General features: G+C 39.3%; 1 long non-coding RNA gene across 1 annotated transcript in view; it reads left to right on the forward strand.

Moving 5' to 3' along the window:
* LOC101175741 overlaps nt 1-25133 on the forward strand; it is a 65198-nt gene that overhangs the window by 12792 nt on the left and 27273 nt on the right. The window contains exon 3 of the long non-coding RNA XR_001113891.2: nt 14989-15099. This is a non-coding gene — a long non-coding RNA (uncharacterized LOC101175741). The remainder of the gene's footprint in view (nt 1-14988; nt 15100-25133) is intronic.

A 25133-nucleotide genomic window follows, 5' to 3' on the forward strand; every position in this document is an offset into this window, starting at 1 on the left:
TGAAAAGTTTGAAATATTGTGAGAATTACCAAAATATGACAGACATACAAAGTGAGCACATGCTATTGGAAAAATGGTGCTAATAGACATGCTTGATGCAAGGTTGCCACAAAACTTCTGTTTGTAAAACATGCAATATCTGTGAAATGCAATAAAGCAAAGAGATACGCCTGTATGTGTATACACACACACACAAACACACATATGTACACACACACACACACACACACAGAGGGTCCTTATTATGGAGTTACATCCCAATAAACCTATCCTAAGTTGAAAATATCATAAGTCAAAAATGCACTTAATACACCTAACCTACTGAACATCATAGCTTAACCTAATTTGCCTTAAACACACTCAGAACCCTTACGTTAGCCTACACCTGGGCAAAATCATTCAATACAAAGTCTATTTTATAATAAAGTATTGAATATCTTCTGTAATTTATTGAATACTGTACGGAAAGTGAAAAACAGTTGTATGAGTACTCAAAGTACAGTTTCTACTGAATGGATATCACTTTTGTACCACCATAATATTGAAAAATTATAAGTTGAACCACAGTGATAAAGATTTATTATAAGTAGTTGGCTCATGTAATTATGAAGGCTGAGATTTGTCAACATCTGCAGTAGGCAAACTTGATTTCCAGGAGAGCCTATGGTATAGTTCCTATTCAAAACTGAAGGTCTGAGAATCCGGAGAGTTAATGTTGTAAATTCCAGGCCAAAAGCCTGCTGGCTAGAAACACAAGAAAAAGTGATTTGAATTCATGTCCAAAGGCAGGAAAAGACCAATGTTTCTGTTCAGGAAATGAGGCAGAGAAATTCCTCCTGGTCAGCCTTTTTGTTCTGTTTGCATCTTCAATTGATTGGATGAGGCCCATGCACATTAGAGAAGGCAAACTGCTTTACTCAGTTCACCCATTTGAATGTTAATCTCATCCAGAGACACCATCAAAGACACACCAAGAATAACTTTTTTTTTTTTTTTTTTTTTTTTTTTTAGACAGGATCTCTCTCTGTTGCCCAGGCTAGAGTGCGGTGGCACCATCTCGGCTCACTGCAACCTCCACCTCCCAGGTTCAAGCAATTCTCTTGCCTCAGCCACCTGAGTAGCTGGGATTACAGGCATGTGCCACCACACCTGGATAATTTTTGTATTTTTAGTAGAGACAGGGTTTGGCTGTTGGCCCGGCTAGTCTTGAACTCCTGGCCTCAAGTGACCTGCCTACCTCGGCCTTTCAAAGTGCTGGGATTACAGGCATGAGCCACCATGTCCAGCCCAGAATAATGTTTGACCAAATATCTGGGACCTTTGTTGCTCAGTCAAGTTGACACATAAAATTAACCATCACACATTCCAATTTATTTGCTTAAGATATTTCGCCCTATGGAGTTTGCTTTGTGGATTTTGCTGACTTATATCCTTATTGTGTTGTTTATTATATTCCACTGGCAACTTCTTTTCCTTTAAATTTGTATTAGATTTAGAGTCTTGATCCAATTCAGATTTTTTGGCAGAAGTACCTAATATGTGGTGTTGTTTATTCCTAAAGCATTATACCATGAGGAGGTTAATTGTATCTAGTTTTCTCTCCTCTTACGATGTTAAGATTGATCACTGGGTTCAAAAGTTGTTAGATTTATTGATTATAAAAATTCCCATCTGCGTTATACCTCAGGTATTTTGCAGCCTCTAAATGTGTATAAGTCCACATTTCATTAAAAGTTGTAGCAGGGTGATGTTCTAATTCTATTTTTGGCATTTATTAGCTTGAATTATTCTATAAAAGAAACATCCCCTCATCGACTGTAGGTTACTATGGTATGCATAGGAAAATAAGATGAATGCTTAATTCTTTTGTTATATTTCTACTTTTCAAAATAATGGATTGTTCTCCTAGGATTCCTCAAAGGGGAGCAATGAATTGATTTTGCTTTGTCTTCTTTTGTTCTATTCTATTATTAAAGTGTTTTCATAAGCTCTAGATGTTTCTATGTTTGATGTGTTTTAACCTATTGCAACATTTTTATTGATGTTCAGATTTTTCTGTCTTTGTGAATGGAAGCTTCTTTAGCTCAACTTATTCTTGACATGGTTTTGAATATGTTAGTTTGGTCTAGACTCCCCTGGTACCATTCCTACCCCAGACGTGGAGTCAGACATTTTTCCAAAGGAGTCTGGTTCTTTTTAGTGGGAAATGTTTTAGAGGTCTCATTCTTGGTACTAGAGTTGCCCATTACTATTGGGTTGGTCATTATTACTTATCCTTTTCAATGCTTAAAACCATTAAATATGTATTATATTTTGAGATAATACACATGATTGTCTTTAATCCTGGGCTGCTCTTCTATCCCTTTATGCATAATCATTTTTATCAATGTTTGTTTTGACCTTCTAATTTTAAAATTATAAGCAAATACATTATTTTCTCCTATTTCATGGTTTAAAAGTAGGCTACTCTACTTCAGTGGAGTCCAGTATGATTTCTGCAGAGACAAAAAGAGTCTCTGTCTACACTGTTCACCACAGTAGCCACTAGGTCCCTGTGGTTGTTGAACACCCAAAATGTGGTGATTGTAATTGAAGAACTGAATTATTAATTTCATCTAAATTTGATCAACCTAAATTTAAATAGCCATGTATGGCTAGTGTCTACCATAATAGACAGCAACAGCTCAGACATATTTCTGCACCTCATTTTTTCCACTTAAGAATGTATTCTAGAGATCAATACATAGCAGTATAGAGAAGGAGTCCTTGCTTTTTATTGCTGCATAGCATTCTAGGATATAGATATACTTTAGATTATTCAATAAATCACTTATTGGTGGACATTTGTTTTATTTCTAGTCTCCTGTGGTTAGGATTTGTTCTGCCAGTAATGGCCTTGTGTTTATGCCATTTGGTCTTTTTTCATTGTGTTTTTGGGATAGATTCTTAGAAGAAAGATTGCTGGTACCCAGATAAAATACCTACGTGTAATAAAATAGAAGATTTGAAACAGAGTGTATCTGGAAATGTAGCAGTAGAAAGTGACCTGAGGTCTTTTCATTCCTTTTATTCCACATGATTTTTGGTTTCTTTCTTTCTAGGGTGACATGGGTAAAGGAATTTCTTTATTTTATTTTATTTTATTTTATTTTCCTTTTCATTTATTTTGTATTTGTACAATACTATTTGTTTACTTTTTTTTTATTTCCACAGGTTTTTGGGGAACAGGTGGTATTTGGTTACATGAGTAAGTTCTTTAGTGGTATTTTGTGACATTTTGGTGCACCCATCACCTGAGCAGTATACACTGAACCTGACTTGTAGACTTTTATCCCTCTCCTCCTTCCTACCCTTTCCCCCTGAGTCCCCAAATTCCATTGTGTCATTCTTTGCATCCTAGCTGCCACTTATGAGTGAGAACATATGATGCTTGGTTTTACATTCCTGAGTTACTTCACTAACAATAATAGTCTCCAGTCCCATACAGGTTGCTGGAAATGCCATTAATTCATTCTTTTTTATGGCTGAGTAGTATTCCATCACATATATCGATATATACCACAGTTTCCTTATCCACTCATTGATTGATGGGCATTTGGGTTGGTTCCACATTTTTGCAATTGCAAATTGTACTGCTATAAATGTGTGGGTACAAGTATCTTTTTTGTATAATGACTTATTTTTCTCTGGGTAGATACCCAGTAGTGGGATTGCTGGATCAAATGGTGGTTCTACTTTTAGTTCTTTAAGGAATTTCCACACTGTTTTCCATAGTGGTTGTACTAGTTTACATTCCTACCAGCAGTATAGAAGGGTTCCCTTTTCACTGCATCTATACCAACATCTATTTTTTTTAATTTTTTTATTATGGCCATTCTTGCAGGAGTATGGTGATATTGCATTGTGGTTTTTATTTGTATTTCCCTGATCATTAGTGATGTTGAGCTTTTCTTCATGTTTGTTGGCCATTTGTATATCTTCTTTTGAGAACTGTCTATTCATGTCCTTGGCCCACTTTTTGATGGGATTGTTTTTTTTCTTGTTAATTTGTTTGAGTTTGTTGTAGGTTGTGGATATTAGTCCTTTATCTGATGTATAGATTGTGGAGATTTTGTCCCACTCTGTGAGTTGTCTGTTTACTCTGCTGACTGTTCCTTTTGCCATGCAAAAGCTCTTTAGTTTAATTAAGTCCCAGCAGTTCATCTTTGTTTTTATTGCATTTGCTTTTGGTTTCTTATCATGAAATCCTTGCCCAAGCCAATGCCTAGAATGGTTTTTCTGATGTTACCTTCTAGAATTTTTGTAGTTTCAGGTCTTAGATTTAAGTTTTTGATCCATCTCTAGTTGATTTTTTATAAGATGACAGATGAGGATCCAGTTTCGTCGTTCTACATGTGGCTTGCCAATTATCCCAGCACTATTTGTTGAATAGGGTGTCCTTTCCCTACTTGAAGTTTTTGTTTGCTTTGTCGAAGATCAGTTGGCTCTAAGTATTTGGCTTTGTTTCTGGGTTCTCTATTCTGTTTTATATATATATATAAATGTTTTATATATATTTTATATATATAAATGTTTTATATATAAATGTTTTAATATATTTTATATATATATTTTTATATATATTTTATATATATATATATATATATATATATATATATATATATATATATAGTCTATGTGCCTATTTTTATACCAGTATCATGCTGTTTTGGTGACTCTGGCCTTATAGTATAGTTTGAAATAAGGCAATGTGATGCCTCCAGATTTGTTCTTTTTGCCTAGCCTTGCTTTGGCTATACAGGCTCTTTTTTGGTTCCATGTGAATTTTAGGATTGTTTTTTCTAGTTCTGTGAAGAATGATGGTGGTATTTTGATGGGAATTGCATTGAATTTGTAGATTGCTTTTGGCAGTGTGGTCATTTTCACATTATTGATTGTACTCATCTATGAGCATAGGATATATATCCATTTGTTTGTGTCGTCTGTAATTTCTTTCAGCAGTGTTCTGTAGTTTTCCTTATAGAGGTCTTTCACCTCCTTGGTTAGGTGTATTCCTAAGTATTTTATTTTACTTTTTTGCAGCTATCGTAAAAGGAGTTCTTAATTTGATTCTCAGCTTGGTTGCTGTTGGTATATAGGAGAGCTACTGATTTCTGTACATTAATTTTGTATCTGGAAACTTTGCTGAATTAGTTTATCAGTTCTAGGAGCTTTTTGGAGTAGTCTTTAGGGTTTTCTAGGTATACAGTCATATCGGCAAACAGCGACAGTTTGACTTCCTCTTTACCAATGTGGATCCCCTTTCTTTCTTTCTCTTGTATGATTTCTCTGGTTAGGACTTCTACTACTATGTTGAATAGGAGTGGTGAGAGTGGACATCCTTGTCTTGTTCCAGTTCTCAGAGGGAATGCTTTTAACTTTTCCCCATTCAGTGTTATGTTGGCTGTGGATTTGTCATAGATTGTTTTTATTACATTGAGTTATGTCCCTTGTATGCCAGTTTTTCTGAGAGTTTTAATCATAAAGGGATGCTGGATTTTGTCAAATGCCTTTTCTGTGTCTCTTGAGATGGTCATGTGATTTTTGATCATGGTGGATTTTCTTTTTTGATATATTGTTGGATTCAGTTCGCTAGTATTTTGTTGAGGTTTTTTTTTTTTTTTTTTTTTTTTTTTTTTTTTGAGATGGAGTCTCACTCTGTTGCCCAGGCTGGAGTGCAGTGGTGTGATCTCAGCTCGCTCCAGCCTCCACCTCCCAGGTTCAAGCAATCCCACCTCAGCCTCCCAAGTAGCTGGGATTACAAGTGTGTACCACTACACCTGGCTAATTTTTGTACTTTTAGTAGAGACAGGGTTTCACCATGTAGGCCAGGCTGGTCTCGAACACCTGACCTCAAGTGATCCACCTGCCTTGGCCTCCCAAAGTGCTGGGATTACAGGCATGAGCCATCATGCCTGGCCAAGGATTTTTACATCTGTGTTCATCAGGGATATTGGTCTGTAGTTTTCTTTTTTGTTATGTCCTTCCCTGGTTTTGGTATTAAGGTGATACTGGCTTCACAGAATGATTTAGGGAGGATTCCCTCTTTCTCTGTTTTTTAGAATAGTGTCAATAGGATTGGTACCAATTCTTCTTTGAATGTCTGATAGAATTCAGCTGTGAATCCATCTGGTCCTGGACTTTTTTTGTTGGTAATTTTTAAATTACCATTTCAATCTCGCTGCTTGTTATTGGTCTGTTCAGAGATTCTATATCTTCCTGGTTTAATCTAGGAGGGTTGTATATTTCCAGGAATTTATCCATCTCCCCTTTGTTATCTAGTTTATTTGCATAAAGGTGTTCATAGTAGTCTTCAGTGATCTTTTATATTTCTGTGGTGTCAGTTGTAATATCTCCTGTTTTGTTTCTAATTGAGCTTATTTGGATTTTCTCTCTTCTTGGTTAATCTTGCTAATGGTCTATCAATTTTATTTATCTTTTCAAAGAACCAGCTTTTTGTTTCATTTATCTTTTGTATTGTTTTTCTTAGTTTTAATTTTATTTAGTTCTGTGCTGATCTTGGTTATTTCCTTTCTTCTGCTGGGTTTGGGGTTGGTTTATTCTTGTTTGTCTAATTCCTGGAGGTGTGACCTTAGATTGTCTGTTTGTGCTCTTTCAGACTTTTTGACGTAGGTGTTTAGGGCTATGAACTTTCCTCTTAGCACCACCTCTGCTGTATCCCAGAGGTTTTGATAGGCTATGTCACTATTGTCGTTCACTTTGAAGAATTTTTAAATTTCCATCTTGATTTCGTTTTTGACCCAATGATCATTCAGGAGCAGGTTATTTAATTTCCATGTATTTACATGGTTTTGAAGGTTCCTTTTAGAGTTGATTTTCAGTTTTATTCCACTGTAGTCTGAGAGAGTGCCCGATATAATTTCAATTTTCTTAAATTTATTGAGGCTCATTTTGTGGCGTATCATATGGTCTATCTTGGAGTTTATCTTGGTCTACCTTGTATTTTTTTAAATTTTATTTTTGTTTTATAGGTCCTGTGAGATTTATGCTTTAAAGAGGTTCTGTTTTGATGTGTTTCCAGGATTTGTTTCAAGATTTAGAGCTCCTTTTAGCAGTTCTTGTAGTGCTGGCTTGGTAGTGTCAAATCCTCTGTTAAATAGAATGTATATTCTGTGGTTGTTAAATGGAATGTTCTGTAAATATATGTTAAGTCCATTTGTTCTAGGGTATAGTTTCAATCCACTGTTGGATTTCTGTCTTGATGACCTGTCTAGTGCTTTCAATGGAGTATTGAAGTCCCCCACTATTATTGTGTTGCTGTCTATCTCATTTCTTAGGTGTAGTAGTAATTGTTTTATAAATTTGGGAGCTCCAGTGTTAGGTGCATATATACTTAGGATTGTGATAGTTTCCTGTTGGACAAGGCCTTTTATAGTTACATATTGTCCTTCTTTGTCTTTTGTAAGTGCTGTTATTTTAAAGTTTTTTTGTCTGATATAAGAATAGCTACTCCTGCTCACTTTTGGTGTCCATTTGATGGAATGTCTTTTTCCACCCCTTTACCTTAAGTTTATATGAGTCCTTACGTGTTAGGTTGGTCTCTTGAAGGCAGCAGATAGTTGGTTGGTGAATTCTTATCCATTCTGCAATTCTGTATCTTTTAAGTGAGGCATTTAGGCCATTTATATTCAAGATTAGTATTGAGATGTGAGGTACTATTCCATTCATCGTGCTATTTTTTTTTCCTGTATACCTTGTGTTTTTTTTTTAATTGTATTTTTGTTTTATAGGTCCTGTGAGATTTATGCTTTAAAGAGGTTCTGTTTTGATGTGTTTCCAGGATTTGTTTCAAGATTTAGAGCACCTTTTAGCAGTTCTTGTAGTGCTGGCTTGGTAGTGTCAAATTCTCAGCATTTGTTCATCTGAAAAAGACTGTATCTTTCTTTCATTTATAAAGCTTAGTTTCACTGGATACAAAATTCTTTGCTGAAAATTGTTTTGTTTAAGGAGGCTGAAGATAGGACCCTAATCCCTTCTAGCTTGTAGGGTTTCTGCTGAGAAATCTGCTGTTAATCTGATAGGTTTTCCTTTATAGGTTACCTGATGCTTTTGCCTCACAGCTCTTAAGATTCTTTCCTTCATCTTAACTTTAGATAACATGAGGCCAATATGCCTAGGCGATGATCTTTTTGCGATGAATTTCCCAGGTGTTCTTTGAGCTTCTTGTATTTGGATGTCTAAGTTTCTAGTAAGGCTTGGGAAGTTTTCCTCAATTATTCCCCTCAATCTGTTTTCCAAACTTTTAGATTTCTCTTCTTCCTCAGGAACATGGATTATTCTTAGGTTTAGTCGTTTAACATAATCCCAGACTTCTTGGAGACTTTGTTCATTTTTTAAATTATTTTTTCTTTGTTGGATTGGGTTAATTCAAAAACCTTGTCTTTGCATTCTAAAGTTCTTTCTTCTGCTTGTTCAATTCTATTACTGAGAATTTTCAGAGCATTTTGCATTTCTCTAAGTGTGTCCATTATTTCCTGAAATAAATTCTTTTTGATTGCTTTTTATTTATGCTATCTATTTCACTGAAGATTTCTTCCCTTGTTTCTTGTATCACTTTTTTGATTTCCTTAAATTGGACTTCACCTTTCTCTGGTGAATCTTTGATTACCTTAATAACTGACCTTCTGAATTCTTTTTCAGGTAAATCAGGGATTTCTTCTTGGTATGGATCCATTGCTGGTGAGCTAGTGTGATTTTTGGGGGGTTGTTAAAGAACCTTCTTTTGTCATATTACTAGAATTGTTTTTCTGGTTCCTTCTCATTTAGGTAGGCTCTGTCAGAGGGAAGGTCTAGGGCTCAAGGCTGTTGTTCAGATTCTTTCGTCCCATGGGGTGTTCTCTTGATGTAGTACTCTCCCCCTTTTCCTAGGGATATGGCTTCCTGAGAGCTGAGCTGTAGTGATTGTTATCTCTCTTTGGCATCTAGCCACCTAGCAGGCTCAGGCTGGAACTGGGGGTTGTCTGCATAGAGTCCTGTGATGTGAACCATCTGCAAGTCTCTCAGCTGTGGATACCAGCACCTGCTCCAGTGGAGGTGGCAGGGGGCTAAAATGGATTCTGTGAGGGTCCTTGATTTTGGTTGTTTAATGCCCTATTTTTTGCTGATTGGCCTCCTGCCAGGAGGTGGCGCTTTGAAGAGAGCATCAGCTGTGGTAGTATAGGGAAGATCAGGTGGTGGGTAGGGCCCTGGAACTCCCAAGAGTATATGCCCTTTGTCTTCAGCTACCAGTGTGGGTAGGGAAGGACCATCAGGTGGGGGCAGGGCTAGGCGTGTCTGAGCTCAGAGCCCCCTTAGGCGATTCTTGCTGCAGCTGCTGTGGGGGATGGGAATGTGGTTCCTAGGTCAATGGAGTTAAATTCCCAGGAGGATTATGGCTGCCTCTGCTGTGTCATGCAGGTTGTCAGGGAAGTAGGGGAAAGCTGACAGTCACAGGCCTCACCCAGCTCCCACGCAACCCGAGAGGCTGGTCTCACTCCCACCGTGGTCCCCCAACAGCATTAAGTGTGTTTCCAGGCAGTGGGTGAGCAGGGCTGAGAACTTGCCCCAGGCTACCAGCCTCCCAGGTGCGAAAGCAAGCTGGGCTTTCATGCCTCCTTTCCTGTGGCATCTGTACACCAGATTCATGCCCTCCCCTGAGTTCTGGCCAGGAGACTTCACATTCGGTTGGAATTGTTACAAAGTTCAACTGGAGTTCAACTGGAGGTTTCCTTCTCCCTGTGGTCTTTTCCCAGTAGCTCTGGTAGCCCTCCCCAAGGACTTCTGTGAGACAAGGCAGAAATGGCTTCCTGGGGGACCCAGGGAGCCCACAGGGTTTTTCCTCCTGCTTCCTCTACCCCTGTATTTATCTCGGCTTTCTGAATTGACTCAGCTCCAGGTGAGGTCAGAATCTTCTTCCATGGTCTAGTCTTTCAGGTTCCCCAGTGAGGGTGTGTGTTCGGGGGTGGATGATCCCCCTTTCCCACTTCCATAGCTTGGGCACTCACAGTATTTGGGGTGTCTACTGGGTCCTGCAGGAACAATCTCCTTCTTTCAGAAAGTCTTTGGGTTCTCTCCGCTTTCCTTGTTTATTTCTGCAGTAGTTCTGGAGCAAAAGTACACGATGTGAGTCTCCACACACTGCTCTGTCTGTCCACGTGGGAGCTACAGTCTAGTCTTGCCTCCCATCCACCATGATCCCCCTGGAATTTCTTATTGAGCCCCAAGAAGAAATAGTAGAGAAGAGCCAGGAATATTAATGGGCCAGCTGGACTGAAGATGAGAATCATTAACCTTGTACCCCAGCTGCAAAACCCATCAACTGACCACAGGTCTTTGAGAAAGCCCCTTCCCTTTGTTGGCCTCAGCCCAAACACAGAGGAGCACTCAGTGTAGAAACAGTGATTAGAGGTGTGGGCTTTGGGGTGAGAAGTTTCTGAATTTGACCCTGGGAACCATCACTTTTTGGTTGTATGATCTATAGTAAGCAATTTATCTATTAATACTATATGCCCTATAATCGTTAGCATATTTTATTATTCATTTTACCTATCAAAAGGTGAATAATAAGAGTAGGAATACATGGCCGGGTATTATGTTTCGTGAACCTATAATGAAATAACTGTTGGACAGTGTTTGATATATAGGTTAAAGGAAGTCTATAGAAATCTCATGAGCAGACCCAAACATATCATATTATTCAATATGTTACCTGTATGCCATTTCCAATCAGATGCATTGTTTAAGAATTGAGGCTGGATCAACTTGCAAAGGGTTCATTGGGAAGCAAATTTGGGGCAAGGCACAGTGGCTCCTCCCTGTGATCACAGAACTTTGGGAGGCCGAGGTGGGAGGATTCCTTGAGCCCGGGAGTTCAAGATGAGCCTGAACAACATAGTGAGATCCCATCTCTACAAAAAATTTTTAAAAATTAGGCAGGAGTGGTGGCACATGGCTGTAGTCCCAGCTACTCAGGATGCTGAGGTGGGAGGACTGCTTGGGCCCAGGAGGTCAAGTCTGCAGTGAGCTGTGATCACACCACTGTACTACAGCCTGGGTGATAGAGCAAGAACCTTCAAAAAAAAAAAAAAAAAAAAAAAAAAAGTTGTATCATATCTTTTACCTTGTAATTTAACCAGAATGCCTCATCCACATGTTAGTACTTAAGGTAAAAGGAAAACTAAAATAACAAAAAACACAGGGTACTAAACTATACATATGGTATTTTAATTATTATATGAGTTGTATGTGTAATGCATGTACAGTGCATGTGCATACATGTGTACACAAAATAAATCCCAAAGAACATAGCCCAATGTTAATTTCAACCATGATAGGATTAATTTTATTTTTTTTTTTGACACAGAGTCTTGCTGTGTTATACAGGCTGGAGTGCAGTGGCGTGATCTCAGATCACAGCAGCTTCTGCCTCCCGGGTTCAGTTGATTCTCCTGCCTGAGCCTCCTGAATAGATGGGATTACACGTGTGAGACACCTGACATCCTGAGTAGCTGGGACTACAGCCGTGTGCCACCACTCCTGCCTAATTTTTATTTTTATTTTGGTAGAGATGGAATCTCACTATGTTGTTCAGGCTCATCTTGAACTCCCGGGCTCAAGGAATCCTCCCACCTCGGCCTCCCAAAGTTCTGTGATCACAGGCAGGAGCCACCGTGCCTTGCCCCAGATTTGCTTCCCAATGAACCCTTTACCAGTTGATCAGCCTCAATTCTTAAACAATGCATCTGATTGGAAATGGCATACATGTAACATATTGACCACTCAGCTAATGTTTTTTTTGTTTGTATTTTTAGTACAGACGGGTTTTGCTGTATTGGCCAGGCTGGTGGTCTCGAACTCCTGGCTTCAAGTGATCCACCTGCCTTGGCCTCCCTAAGTGCTGGGATTACAGGCTGAGCCACTGCGCCCAGTTTATGATGGGACTGGTATTTTTAACTTCTCCACTTGGCTCAATATTAAGCCTTTGCTGAGTATGGATTATACTTATGAAAAAAATACTATATCCCTTAAAACCCCTGCTACTTATGAAATATTTCAGATAAAGAGTATAGAGAACTATAAAATTAATCCAGGTTAAGAAAAACTTTACTCCTCCATGACCCTTTCTTCACTCCTAGAAATAATCAATATCCAGAATGCGGTATTTATTCCACTTTTTTTTTATTACTTTACTACATATGAGAGCGTCCCTAGACAAAATATAGTATTCTTTTGCATATTTGTCTTCATACAGCCACACACGCACATTAATACTATAGGTGTTCTTGTCCTCCAACTAGCTAATTTAACTTTGTGTGTCTATATGTACACACACACACAAACTTAATTCTTATACTCAAGAGAGCATTGTGAGGAGTTCAAGGGGAAACCCTCCTCCAGATCCCAGCACAGTTTTTGACACATTATTCACAGCACCAATGTTTGCTTCCTTCTCATCCCAACTGTGCTAACTGAGATGTTATTTCTTTACACATTCACTTCTAATTTTACCATTAAGCATTCTTTTTGTCTGCATTCTTTTAGTTTACATTGTGGTTCTTTATCAGGCTTTCTGAATTGAATGTTTAACTCATTTTCATTTTTACTGATATAGGTATTTAATGCTTTAAAATAGTCTCTGATAGCTACTCTAGCTAAATTCGTACATGCTCTGTTTTCATTATGATTATATGCACCAAATTCTGCAATTTTAATCTATTTCCATTTGGGTGTGAGTTTTGTTTAATAGCCTCAGATAGAATCAGTTTTCATGAATGATCCATGTTTATATGAAAAGTAGGTGTGTTGCCTAATATTAGGCTTCACAATTTAGAATAAGTGTATCTGTAAGATCTACCCTTGGAATTATGTTGCTTAAGTCTTCTCTACAGTTGTTAAATTTTTCTCCACCTGAACATTTTTGGATTATAGGAAATGTGGTAGAATCATCTATTATTAAATGGTGTGCTTCTTCCTACTTCTCTTTGCACTACTGTAGCTTTTGCTCTATCAATATTTTTACCACATGACTGCATATATAAGTATTAGTAGCTCCCATCTTCCTTGTGAATTGTAGCCTTTGGCTTTATCAACTGTGTTTTTTTGTCTCTTTAAATCTATTTTGGTCTCAGTTTTTTTCTTTTAATTATCAAGATTGTAACCCTTACTTTCTTTATATTGCCAACCGCCTAGTGTATATTTATCCTTACATTTTTAACCTATATGAATACATTTGTTTTACCTGTATCACTTGGAAAAGCATAGCTTTGGATTTTTCTTCAATAGGCAATCTGAAATACTTTTCTTTCAATAGATGAGTTAAGCCAATTTATTGTTATTGATATGATTGATGTCTTTGCTCATTTGTGTTCAATTCTGTTGTATTGCTTTTAAACACAGAAATTGTATAGTCTTTCACTAGTTCATATGTTTATTTGCTATCTATATTTAGTATTTCGAATGGTTAATACATAATATCCTTGATATGGAAGAAGTCTTAATAATGAGTAGAGAAATCATCAAAAGATATGAACAGATAATTCACATAAAATGCCATATACATAGTCACTAAACTTTCAAAAATATACCAAATTACAATAATTCTGCCTGCCACAGGCTGCCAGTGTGCACTAGAGGTATCTCACGTTTCATCTTATGGATGCCCCAGAGTAGAGGATTTTACTGTCTTCTTTTACACTTATCAATTTTATTCTGACAGAATTAGAGTCATTCTATATGTAAATTCATACGCTAGGTTTTAAGTGAGGAATTTTTTTTTGCTCCATGCAAACACGTCTGTGGAGAAGTTTGACAATGGTGGTACGGTGGTGCCCCCTCGTGACTGAAGCCTGAACTGCATGCAGCTTGAACGTCACAATAGGAGAGTGGGAGGGAGGAGTTGTGGCCCAAGCCCACCCTACAGAGTTTTCTAGAAGTCTGAGTGGAAAATTGGGCATTCCCAGTGTGTAGGAATACTGACAGCCTCCATTTAAAAAATGGAGCCTTTTACTATGTGGAAGAGAAAACTATGTCAGAATAATAAATATATATTTTTAAATGTTTTGAGACATATGGATAAATAGCTGGAGACCTGGGTAAGCTAAAATGGATGTAGATCTTTTATCATCTTCGTAACCCAAGTTTGCCCTTATTATAACCATCTTTTCATGGAAATATACGTGTTTGATAACATTTTAAAATACTTAAACACAAAATCTCACTTTTTTTTTGGACTGTGTATTTCATTGTGTGGATACCCTCAAATTTATTTCACTAGTATTATAGCAATGAAAATTTAGTTCCCTTACCATTTCTATGACCAAAAATAATGTACTTAACACCATGCTCATGTATATGCAAATATGTTTGTAAGCATTTATTTATAATAAGTTCCTGAAAGTTTCATTTTAAAACCCTTTGAACTATAACATTTTATATTAATAATGAATTCAAAATACTATTACTAATTTATATTACCTATATCACAGTATGAAAGTACCTGTTTCTCCACACATTAGAAATAATGAGAATCATTAATTGGTACACAAGAAGTCATCTCTCATCATTACTTTCATTATAACTCGTTTTTGTTGCCTTCTGGAATTCCATCCTATGGATGTAACATAATCAATTTCCACAACTTCTTGTTATTCAGACTGTCCTGATATTTCCTATTATCTACACTGTGTGGATGGCATCTTTTCAGAGTCTGTGCACTGCTGAAGGGCACAGTTACGGGCACAGTTCCTGTGGCTGTTTGCACTAGTGAGTTGAATGTGTCTTCCTTGAGTCCAGCAAGCTGTCTTAGGAGAAATATAACACAACATGATAAATGTCTCAGTTTGTGTGAGTGTGTGTGTGAGTGTGTGTGTGTGTGTGTGTGTGCTGACAACCACATTTCCCTCTGCCCTTTCGTGGGTTTGTGTCTCATTTGGTCTCTCTTCCCAAATTCAGGCTCAGAAGTGACAAAAGAGAATTATCAGGATGGCAGTCCTTATAACCAGATGCTTATCAACATTCTTCACTACATTCTGAAGATGAATTTCTACAAGGGAAATTGTTTATGTAAGTGGTGTGTACCCTTTGATATGTATTGACATAGTGGCACACATAGAGTTGTGCCATTTAGACTCCCCAAGGGGAGGCACGTGAGGTCGGCCACAGAGGACTGAAGAAATTAGTTAATGCTGACATCCTATCACATAGGGTGGGTCCTGGACTCTGTCATGGACCCGCTGTCATGCCATTGCCATAATTGGAAGACGTGGAAGTGATCAGATGCAATCAAATTTTGCACACAAGCACAACCTGATGTAGCGATGAGGGGAAGGGGGAAGAGGAATGATCATTGCTTGGAGTTACAGGACAGAGGCAGCAGGGCTAGGACACAGGCACTCTTTTATATGCATTCTTTTTTTTTTTTTTTTTGAGACGGAGTCTCGCTCTGTTGCCAGGCTGGAGTGCAGCAGTGCGATCTCGGCCCACTGCAACCTCCGCCTCCTGGGTTCAAGCGATTCTCCTGCCTCAGCCTCCCGAGTAGCTGGGACTGCAGGCGCGCCCAGCTAATTTTCTGTATTTTTAGTATAGTCGGGGTTTCGCCATGTTGGCCAGGATGATCTCGATCTCTTGAGCTCGTAATGCACCTGCCTCAGCCTCCCAAAGTGCTGGGATTACAGGCGTGAGCCACCACACCCAGCCCTATATATATTCATTTTTATATAAAACATATGCATCAATTCTTTTGTATGCAAACGTTTGGTCATTACTGTGGTACAACAGAAGACCAGGTCGGTACCATATTTTTTTTTTCACATTTACACAGATTTTTATTTTGTTTTAGACATTGTCTTACACACAATAGACATTCAGTATTTGTTGAAATTAATGAAAGAAAAGAGAAACATGAAAAGGGTCTGAGAAGACAATAATCTGCTTTTTAATTTATAGACGGCAATTAGATCAAACAATTATAACAGTGATGACGAACAATATCTGAGGTACACTCAAAACCTTATGAGGGTTATTTGCCAGTTTTCCTGGCTATTTCTACACCCCTTGTTCTCTAGTGAATGTTTCTACTTATAACTACGTATTTTGTAAGTTTTGCCTACTGTATTTCAATCAACACTATAAAAAATGAGGAGAGTCTTTTTGGTTCAAGTTTGGTTTTTAGTTAATTATGTGATGTGTGTATGATTTTTGTTACCTTTTCTGTATAGATATCAGGAGAATCGAAAATATGTTGATGGTGGAATTGTGGTATGACATTTTTACTGACTACTACTCTGTAAAAGTTGGATCTATGAGCTCTATGGGTTGTTCCTGGCTTTTGAAAATTTACTTTAAGGAAGTGTTTTTGGAAATGGATTATAAGTATACAAGTATGCAATCTTATGTATTTGCAACTGTCTAAAATGTTATGATACTTTCCTTCCTCCCTGCAATCTGGCATTCATCCACTCAAGACATTTTAATTGAACTCTTACAGTGTTCTTAATACTATGATAAGCCCTGAAGGTAAACTGTGACTAAAAATGTTGCAGGATAAAATACAGGATTCCTAGTTAAATTTGAATTTTAGATAAACAACATTCTTATACTAAAAATTATTCTATGTTTATCTGAAATTCAAATTTAGCTGAGTGTCCTGTAATATTTTGTTTACTTGTTTGTCTGTGATAAATATGGCAGCCCTAGTAAAAATAAATATAGCCCCTGATTTATTCTAATTTACTCTTTGGTTGGCAAGGAAGGCACTAATCAAATAATCCTGCAGATAAATGAAAAATTGCAACTGAGATAAGTATGAACAAGAATAAATTCAAAGCTGAAGAAGAAGAAAATAATTGGAAGAGAAACCTTGTCAGAAAGGGGACTTCGAAGAAGACTTCTCTGTGGAAGTGTCAATGGACCCACAATACAGTGCGGAAGGAAAGAGATGCTCTGGCATTCTTTCTTTTAAATGACAGTTTTATATTCAACTTTAATGGTACAAGCAGTAGAAAGCCTGACTGCTCACAGAGATGCAGAAAACACTCAAAGCCTTGTTTCAGGACCCACCCACTATCTTTCCCATTTGGCATCTGACTCATAATGAAGCCAGAGGCTGCAAGTTTTAGATGTATGCAAAGGTGGTACATTTCAATATTCAATTCCAATTAATATGGATATTTTCTGGGGTCAGAGAAGGAAAGGTTATTTGTCCCATCAGGCCACTGGCCTTTGCTCCTACCAGAAGTGAGAGGAACCATGCCTGTTTTTAAATAGCAGGGGAGACTTTTTCAGCACAGGCTGGTGGGAAAGACACAAGTCTATCTACTCACCTGGGAGCTGTCAGACAGGAATGTTGCAAGTGACTATACCCTGCAGTGCCTCTGGCAGGATTAGGACTCTCAAACTTTCCCAGTAGCCCAGCTTGTGATTCCTTCTTGCTTTCCAAGTTTCCATATGCATGCAATATTTAAAAATGGTCTTGGACAGTTTGTATTAATTACTCAGATTTTGAATATGCTCATTGTTTTTCATCATTATAATAACAGTCCTACCACAGGTTTATATGTTTATTCCCATATATTTGGGTTCCTTTAATTATCTTATGTATTTTTATGATGTCTGCAAAATAAAAGGGGAATGAGTGTTATTATACCAATTTTTATGGATGCGGGAACCTGAGCATAGTCTCTCTAAATAAGTTGCTAAAGTCATTTTTCTGATACAATCCACAACCAGATTGACTGCTTACCTAGACTCTTAGCTTTGTCTGGAGCTGTATCAAGCTAGTTAGAAGTGCAAAGTCCAAATTTATTGACTGAAAAAAAAATCTTGAAAAGATAGTACTAAATATAAATAAATAAGTCACAAAATATGCAGCCAATTGGATTAAACTCATCAAAAATAAACTGACACCTGCTTTTTTTTGCTTCCATTTGCTTGGTAAATATTCCTCCTTGCCTTTATGTCAAGCCTATGTGTGCCTTTGCACTTGAGATGGGTCTCCTGAATACAGCACACCAATGGGTCTTGACTCTTTATCCAGTTTTCCAGTCTGTGTCTTTTCATTGAGGCATTTAGCCTGTTTACATTTAAGGTTAATATTGTTAGGTGTGAATCTGATCCTGTCATTATGATGTTAGCTGGTTATTTTGCCCGTTAGTTGATGCAGTTTCTTCCTAGCATCGATGGTCTTTACAATTTGGCGTGTTTTTGCAGTGGCTGGTACCGGTTGTTCCTTTCCATGTTTAGTGCTTCCTTCAGGAGCTCTTGTAGGGCAGGCCTGGTGGTGACAAAATCTCTCAGCATTTGTTTGTCTGTAAAGTATTTTATTTCTCCCTCACTTATGAAGCTTAGTTTGGCTGGATATGAAATTCTGGGTTGAAAATTCTATTCTTTAAGAATGTTGAATATTGGCCCCCACTCTCTTCTGGCTTGTAGAGTTTCTGCCGAGAGATCAGCTGTTAGTCTGATGGGCTTCCCTTTGTGGGTAGCCCGACCTTTCTCTCTGGCTGCCCTTAACATTTTTTCCTTCATTTCAACTTTGGTGAATCTGACGATTATGTGTCTTGGGGCTGCTCTTCTCGCGGAGTATCTTTGTGGTGTTCTCTGTATTTCCTGAATTTGAATGTTGGCCTGCCTTGCTAGACTGGGGAAGTTCTCCTGGATAATATCCTGCAGAGTGTTTTCCAACTTGGTTCCATTCTCCCTGTCACTTTCAGGTACGCAGTCAAATGTAGGTTTGGTCTTTTCACATAGTCCCATATTTCTTGGAGGTTTTGTTTGTTCCTTTTCTTTTTTTTCCCTCTAATCCTGTCTTCATGCTTTATTTCATTAAGTTGATCTTCAATCTCTGATATCCTTTCTTCCACTTTATCGATTCAGCTGTTGATACTTGTGTATGCTTCACGAAGTTCTTATGATATGTTTTTCAACTCTATCAGGTAATTTATGTTCTTCTCTAAACTGGTTATTCTAGTTAGCAATTCCTCTAACCTTTTTTCAAGGTTCTTAGCTTCCTTGCATTGAGTTAGAACATGGAGAAGTTTGTTATTACCCACCTTCTGAAGCCTACTTCTGTCAATTCATGAAACGCATTCTCCGTCCAGTTTTGTTCCGTTGCTGGTGAGGAGTTGTGATCCTTTGGAGGAGAAGAGGTGTTCTGGTTTTTGCAATTTTCAGCCTTTTTGCACTGGTTTCTCCCCATCTTCGTGGATTTATCTACCTTTGGTCTTTGATGTTGGTGACCTTTGGACGGGGTTTTGGTGTGGACGTCCTTTTTGTTGATGTTGATACTATTCCTTTCTGTTTGTTAGTTTTCCTTCTAACAGGCCCCTCTGCTGCAGGTCTGCTGGAGTTTGCTGGCAGTCCACTCCAGACCCCATTTGCCTAGGTATCACCAGGGGAGGCTGCAGAACAGCAAAGACTGCTGTCTATTTCTTCCTCTGGAAGCTTCATCCCAGAGAGGCACCCGTCAGATGCTAGCCAGAGTTCTCCAGTATGAGGTGTCTGTTGACCCCTGCTGGGAGGTTTCTCCCAGTCAGGAGGCACAGGGTTCAGGGACCCACTTGAGGAGGCAGTCTCTCCCTTAGCAGAGCTCGAGCGCTGTGCTGGGAGATCTGCTACTCTTTTCAGAGCTGGCAGGCAGGAACGTTTAAGTCTGCCGAAGCTGCACCCACAGCCACCCCTTTCCCCAGGTGCTCTGTCCCAGGGAGATAGGAGTTTTATCTATAAGCCCCTGACTGGGGCTGCTGCCTTTTTTTCAGAGATGTCCTGCCCAGAGAGGAGGAATCTAGAGAGGCGGTCTGGCTACAGTGGCTTTGCCAAGCTGCAGTGGGCTCCACCCAGTTTGAACTTTCCTGTGTCTTTGTTTATGCTGTGAGGGGAAAACCGCCTACTCAAGCCTCAGTAATGACAGACACCCTTCCCCCCACCAGGCTGGAGCGTCCCAGGTGGACTTCAGACTGCTGTGCTGGCAGCAAGAATTTCAAGCCAGTGGATCTTAGCTTGCTGGGCTCCGTGGGAGTGGGATCCACTGAGCTAGACCACTTGGCTCCCTGGCTTCAGCCCCCTTTCCAGGGGAGTGAACAGTTCTGTCTCGCTGGCATAGTGCATAAAAATATGTAGTACCATATTTTTAAACAGCTTTCTTGTAATATACTTTACAGGCAATGAAATTTACCCATTTTAAGGGTAAAATTTGATGAATTTTAGTAAATGTGTAGAGTTGTGCTACCATCACCATAATTAAGCTTTTAACATTTCCATTACCTCAAAAAGTCCTGTCGTGCTTGAATACAGTTAATTCCTGCTTCAGCCTTGGCAATCACAAATGTTTTCTGTGTCTATGTATTTGCCTGTTTAGATGCTTTATATAAATGGAATCATACAATATTTGTTCTTTATTGTTTGGCTCCCTTCACCTGGTTATGATATATAGTCAAGGTTCATCCATGGTGTAGCATGTGTGATAATGTCATTCTTTCTAATGGCTGAAAAATCTTGTATGAATAGTCTACATTTTTTATCCATTTATCTGTTGGTAGTCATTTGGATTATTTCTAGTTGTTGGCTAATATGAATGACAATTTGACATGCATTTGTGTACAAGTTTTCAGGTAGACTTATGTTTTCATTTCTCTTGAGTATGTACCTAAGAGTGGAATTGCTGGTAACTCCCTGCTTATCCATTTGAGGAACTGCCAGATGACTTTCATGACCCTGACAGTCATGAGGAGTACAGGCTTAGCCAGTTGTTCTTACTGTGATTAGACCAGGATTATGTGTTTTGAGAAAGAATACCATTGAGTTGAAATGCCCTTCTTGTAACATTGTATCTGGTAGTTAGGATGCCTACTTAATGTCACTGGTGATGTTAAACTTCATCATTTAATTAAGGTGGGGTTTGTCAAGTTTCTCTAGTGTATAGTAACTATTTTCCATGTGACTAGAGAGCATTTGGGAGAAGGAAAACACTCCCACATTTCTAATTTCACTGTGAGTCAGTGTCATTTCTGTGTGGTGGAATGAGCACCCTGATGGTGCTGGGGAAGGGAAGAAGGGGATTCCACCATTTCTATTCAACTGAATCATGGACCCCATGAATGGAGTTTGGGGTAAGGGAATGAAATCACCATAAACCCCACGTCTTCCTGTTTCCTGGGTTTTCCTGTCCCCTTATGTTACCCGCCATCTGCATGAGAAAAGTGTGTTTCCTTTGCCGTCCTGAGGGGCTTGATGAAAGCCTCATACTCTCTGCTGTTCAGGACACTGGAGCAAGAGAGACCAGAGATCTCTCTGCATATTGGTGCCAGACCCAAACCAGTAACTGTGAGATGTTCTGGGCTCAGGGGTAAGTCACTTAACCCTGCTAGCCTCCCTTGGAGACTGCATATTTCTGTTATGTGGGGGCTTCATTGCTGTGTGGTAGAGTGATGGTGAGGCACACAGAAGCAGGTAGAGATGGAGCACCTGGTGGGTGAACCAACACCCAGGGCACAGGCTCCAGGACTTGTGCTGCCTGATCCATCCTTCTCATGGTCTGGATCTTCCCATCGTTCTATCATCTCTCAGGGTACCTCGGATACCCGTGTACATCCCATACTATCACAAAGAGCAGGAGACAAATGAGGTGGGGAAGGGAGCAAAGACAGAGAGAGGTAGAGGTGATCCCTGGAGGGCCTGCTGTTTTCTGTTCTCTTCGCTGTTCTTTCTTGTTCCACATGAGGTTATGTTTCTTTATTTTACCCCACAGTTAACCTCAGAGACCTGGTAATCCATATGACCCCACAGCTATGCCTCATGGCCCAAAGGGCAGGATTTCATCTCTACCATCTTCTTCCTCAATGTGAAGGGCTGTTGAGTGAGTACCCTGAGGGAACAATACTAGGGAAGTATAAAATTATCATCTTCCAAATAAGAAGCTGCTGGTTCCATTGTGTGGGAGGGTAAGAGATAGAACCTCATTGCCATTCTGCCAGTTATCTGGAGAGGGTCTTAGTATCTGTGAGCCAGAGCTTGATCATCTGTGAGATGGAACTCAGCACACTTTCTTCACACTGCTGTCTTGATGGGTAAATGGAATAAACCATATATTTTTATACCACTATCTTATATCTTAGTCCATTTAGTGTTGCTATAAAGGAATATCTGAGGCTGCATAACTTATAAAGAAAAAAAGTTTATGTGGCTAATAATTCTGATGGTTGGAAAGTTTAGGATTGGGCATCTGCTTATGATGAGGGCCTCAGGAAGCTTCCACTCATGATGGAAGGCCATGGGGAGCTAACTTGTGCAGAGATCACATGGCGAGAGAGGGAGAAGAGAGATGGGAGGTGCTAGGCTTTTTTCAACAACCAGCTCTTGTGGCAACTAATGGAGCAAGCACTCACTCATTACAGCAAGGATGGCACCAAGACCTTCATGAGGGATCCACCCCCATGACCCAAACACCTCCTGTTAGGTCCCACCTCCAACATTGGGGATCAAATTTCAACATGAGGTTTGGAGGAGTCAAACATCCAAATTATAGCAAACACTTATCGAAATTATTTCTTCTGAAAATGATGTTTCTGAGATGTCGTTAATAAGGTGACTTTGGGGCTATTTTGATATTTTGGCCACGCTGCCGTGACCATTCTTGCACACATGCCAGGGACTCTCTGCAGTGCAGACTTGAGAGGGCAGAGTTGACGGGGCCATGCTTGCTTCTCTCATATATGTTCCCCATTGTCTCTGCAAAGACGGTCCACCATTTTGTTCTCCTGCTGCAGTGTATGTCATTCTTATGACTCCACAATTTCCATTTAAACAGGACACAGCATAAACACAAACTCACTCATCAGGTTTTCTCATCAAACCCTAGGACTATTCAAGGACATATTCTGAGGCACAAAGTGGGACTGTTATGTTTGCATTTAGAAATGCACGTGTGAAATATGCCATTTATGTGGAAATAGGTGGAGAAAAATGAAAAGTATTCTAACATTACAGTGATAGGATATTACATTAGCAAATATTAATAATATTGGGAAACCCATTATTGCACAAATCTAGAGAAACAGGTGCTCTCATCTTGTAGTTGGTTGGGATATTCATTAGTAAAGAGATTTTAACTTTCAACTAGACAGTATATATTAAAAATAGTCATGCTCTTTGACAAAGAATAACCATTTGTGGAAATGTATCCTCCAGATACAGCATGGCAGATCATTATCACATATGTGTCCCCACTGCTGAGGGCTGAGCTGACCATTTCCCTAGCTTTTTTGCTACCTTCAGCCCCACCCCCCTTCCCAACCCTGAGCTATCCATCCTTACAACCAAACAGGAGAATCTGTCTCATGGATGGATGCCCAGCCTCGATGAACCATATACAGTGCTTCTCCAAACATGGATATGAAGCAATGCTTAGGTCCCTACTCCCGGAGCGACCTGTAGACCTCTGACCTCATCCCTGTCCAGGAGAAACCTCTCTTCTTCTCCCTTCTCTGTGTCCTCAGAACCCTTCCCCTCCCTGCCAGATACAAGCAGCCCAATCCTTTCCTTAAGTTTAAATTTTCATGCAGGATGAAGCAAACGCTGGCTTCAGACAGCTTCTGCATCCAGCCCTGCTATAAACCTTTCCTGAGACAGGGGGAAACAGGCCCAAGCCTGGTTTTCTGCTGGAAATGCATGAAGGGTAAACACAAGGAGAACAGAGATTAAACTCCTTAACAGCATATGTCCTCATGCTAAAGATCTGCCACCAGCAACTCAAGGTACCCAAGCTGGCAGGTTCTGGCAGTGGGCCTGGCTCTGGCAGTGGGCATGCTGAGCAACTTTTTTGCCATCCAGCTCTGTGGTTAGGAGCATGTGCTTTGTAGTCGCAGACATCTATGAAGAAGAGAGGATACTGGTACCTCAGTAGCAGGGCTGTCATGAGATCAAATCCAGACACTAACATAAAGGACCTGGAGCTAGGCTCCTCTAAACACTCTGCTCCATAAGTGGAAGCTATCTTTCCTCCCTAGAGCAGGGAACTCATCTATTAATTTGACCTGCCCCCATGTCCAGGGCTTCTTAACCAGGATGCACATCAGAGTCACCTTGATGAGCCTTTTCTAAACCCTCAGCTGAAACTCCTTTGTTGGTAGAAATAGGACTTCTGCACAAAGGCCATTCAAGTCATTAAGCTGTAATAATATGGGCCTCAGAAAATGTATACATCAATGTTGCACCAATAGTGTATATGAAAGTCTGTTTCCCCTTTATTTCACCAGCACTAGGTATTACTGGCTTTTGTCCTTTTTTTCAGTCTTACCTGCCCATTTTCCTTAGACTTGCCTCATTGGAAATGTCATGTCAGAAGGTCAATAAAATTTACATATGCAAAGGCTACACCCGTAGGGTTGCCAGATTTTGCAAATAAAAATATGAGATGCCTAGTTGAATTCAAATAAAATAATATTGCATGCCACATCCAGAGTCACATATCCAATACAGTATGTGTGTGTGTATGTATCTATCTATCTATCTACCTATCTATCTAAATAGAGGGTTTGGGGAGAGACTGATTTATTTTCAGAAATTGGCTAGCATGATTATGGTAACTGGAAGTCCCAAATTTGCAGGGTGTGTTTGCAGACCGCAGACCAGTGAAGAGCCAATGTTGCAGTTTAATTCCAAAGGCGTCTACCAGCACACTTCCCTTTGCTTCGGGGATGTCAGTCTTTTCTTTTCTATTCAGACTTCCAGTTGATTAGATGAGGCCTACCCACAGTATAGGTGGTAGTCTGCTTTACACAATATCCAGAAATTTAAATTTTAATCTCATTCAAAAACACCCTCAAAGAAACATCCAGAATAATGTTTGATGAGCTATCTGTGTACTTTAGCCCAGCCAAGTTGACATATAAATATAACCATCACACACTAAAATATTATTCATTATTTATCTGGAATCAAATTTAACTGAGTGTCTTCTATTTTATCTGGCTACCCTACCCATGGAGGACTCTGTGTCAAACCAAGGTGTTCCAGGCAAAACCCCAGCTGAGCTAGAGATACCAGTACCAGTCATCATCCATGTGAGTGAGCCTCTTGGATGTCCCAGATGTGTGGAGCGTCCA

The sequence above is a fragment of the Nomascus leucogenys genome, chromosome X (assembly GCF_006542625.1).
Source record: "Nomascus leucogenys isolate Asia chromosome X, Asia_NLE_v1, whole genome shotgun sequence".
Taxonomy (NCBI): Eukaryota; Metazoa; Chordata; class Mammalia; order Primates; family Hylobatidae; genus Nomascus; species Nomascus leucogenys.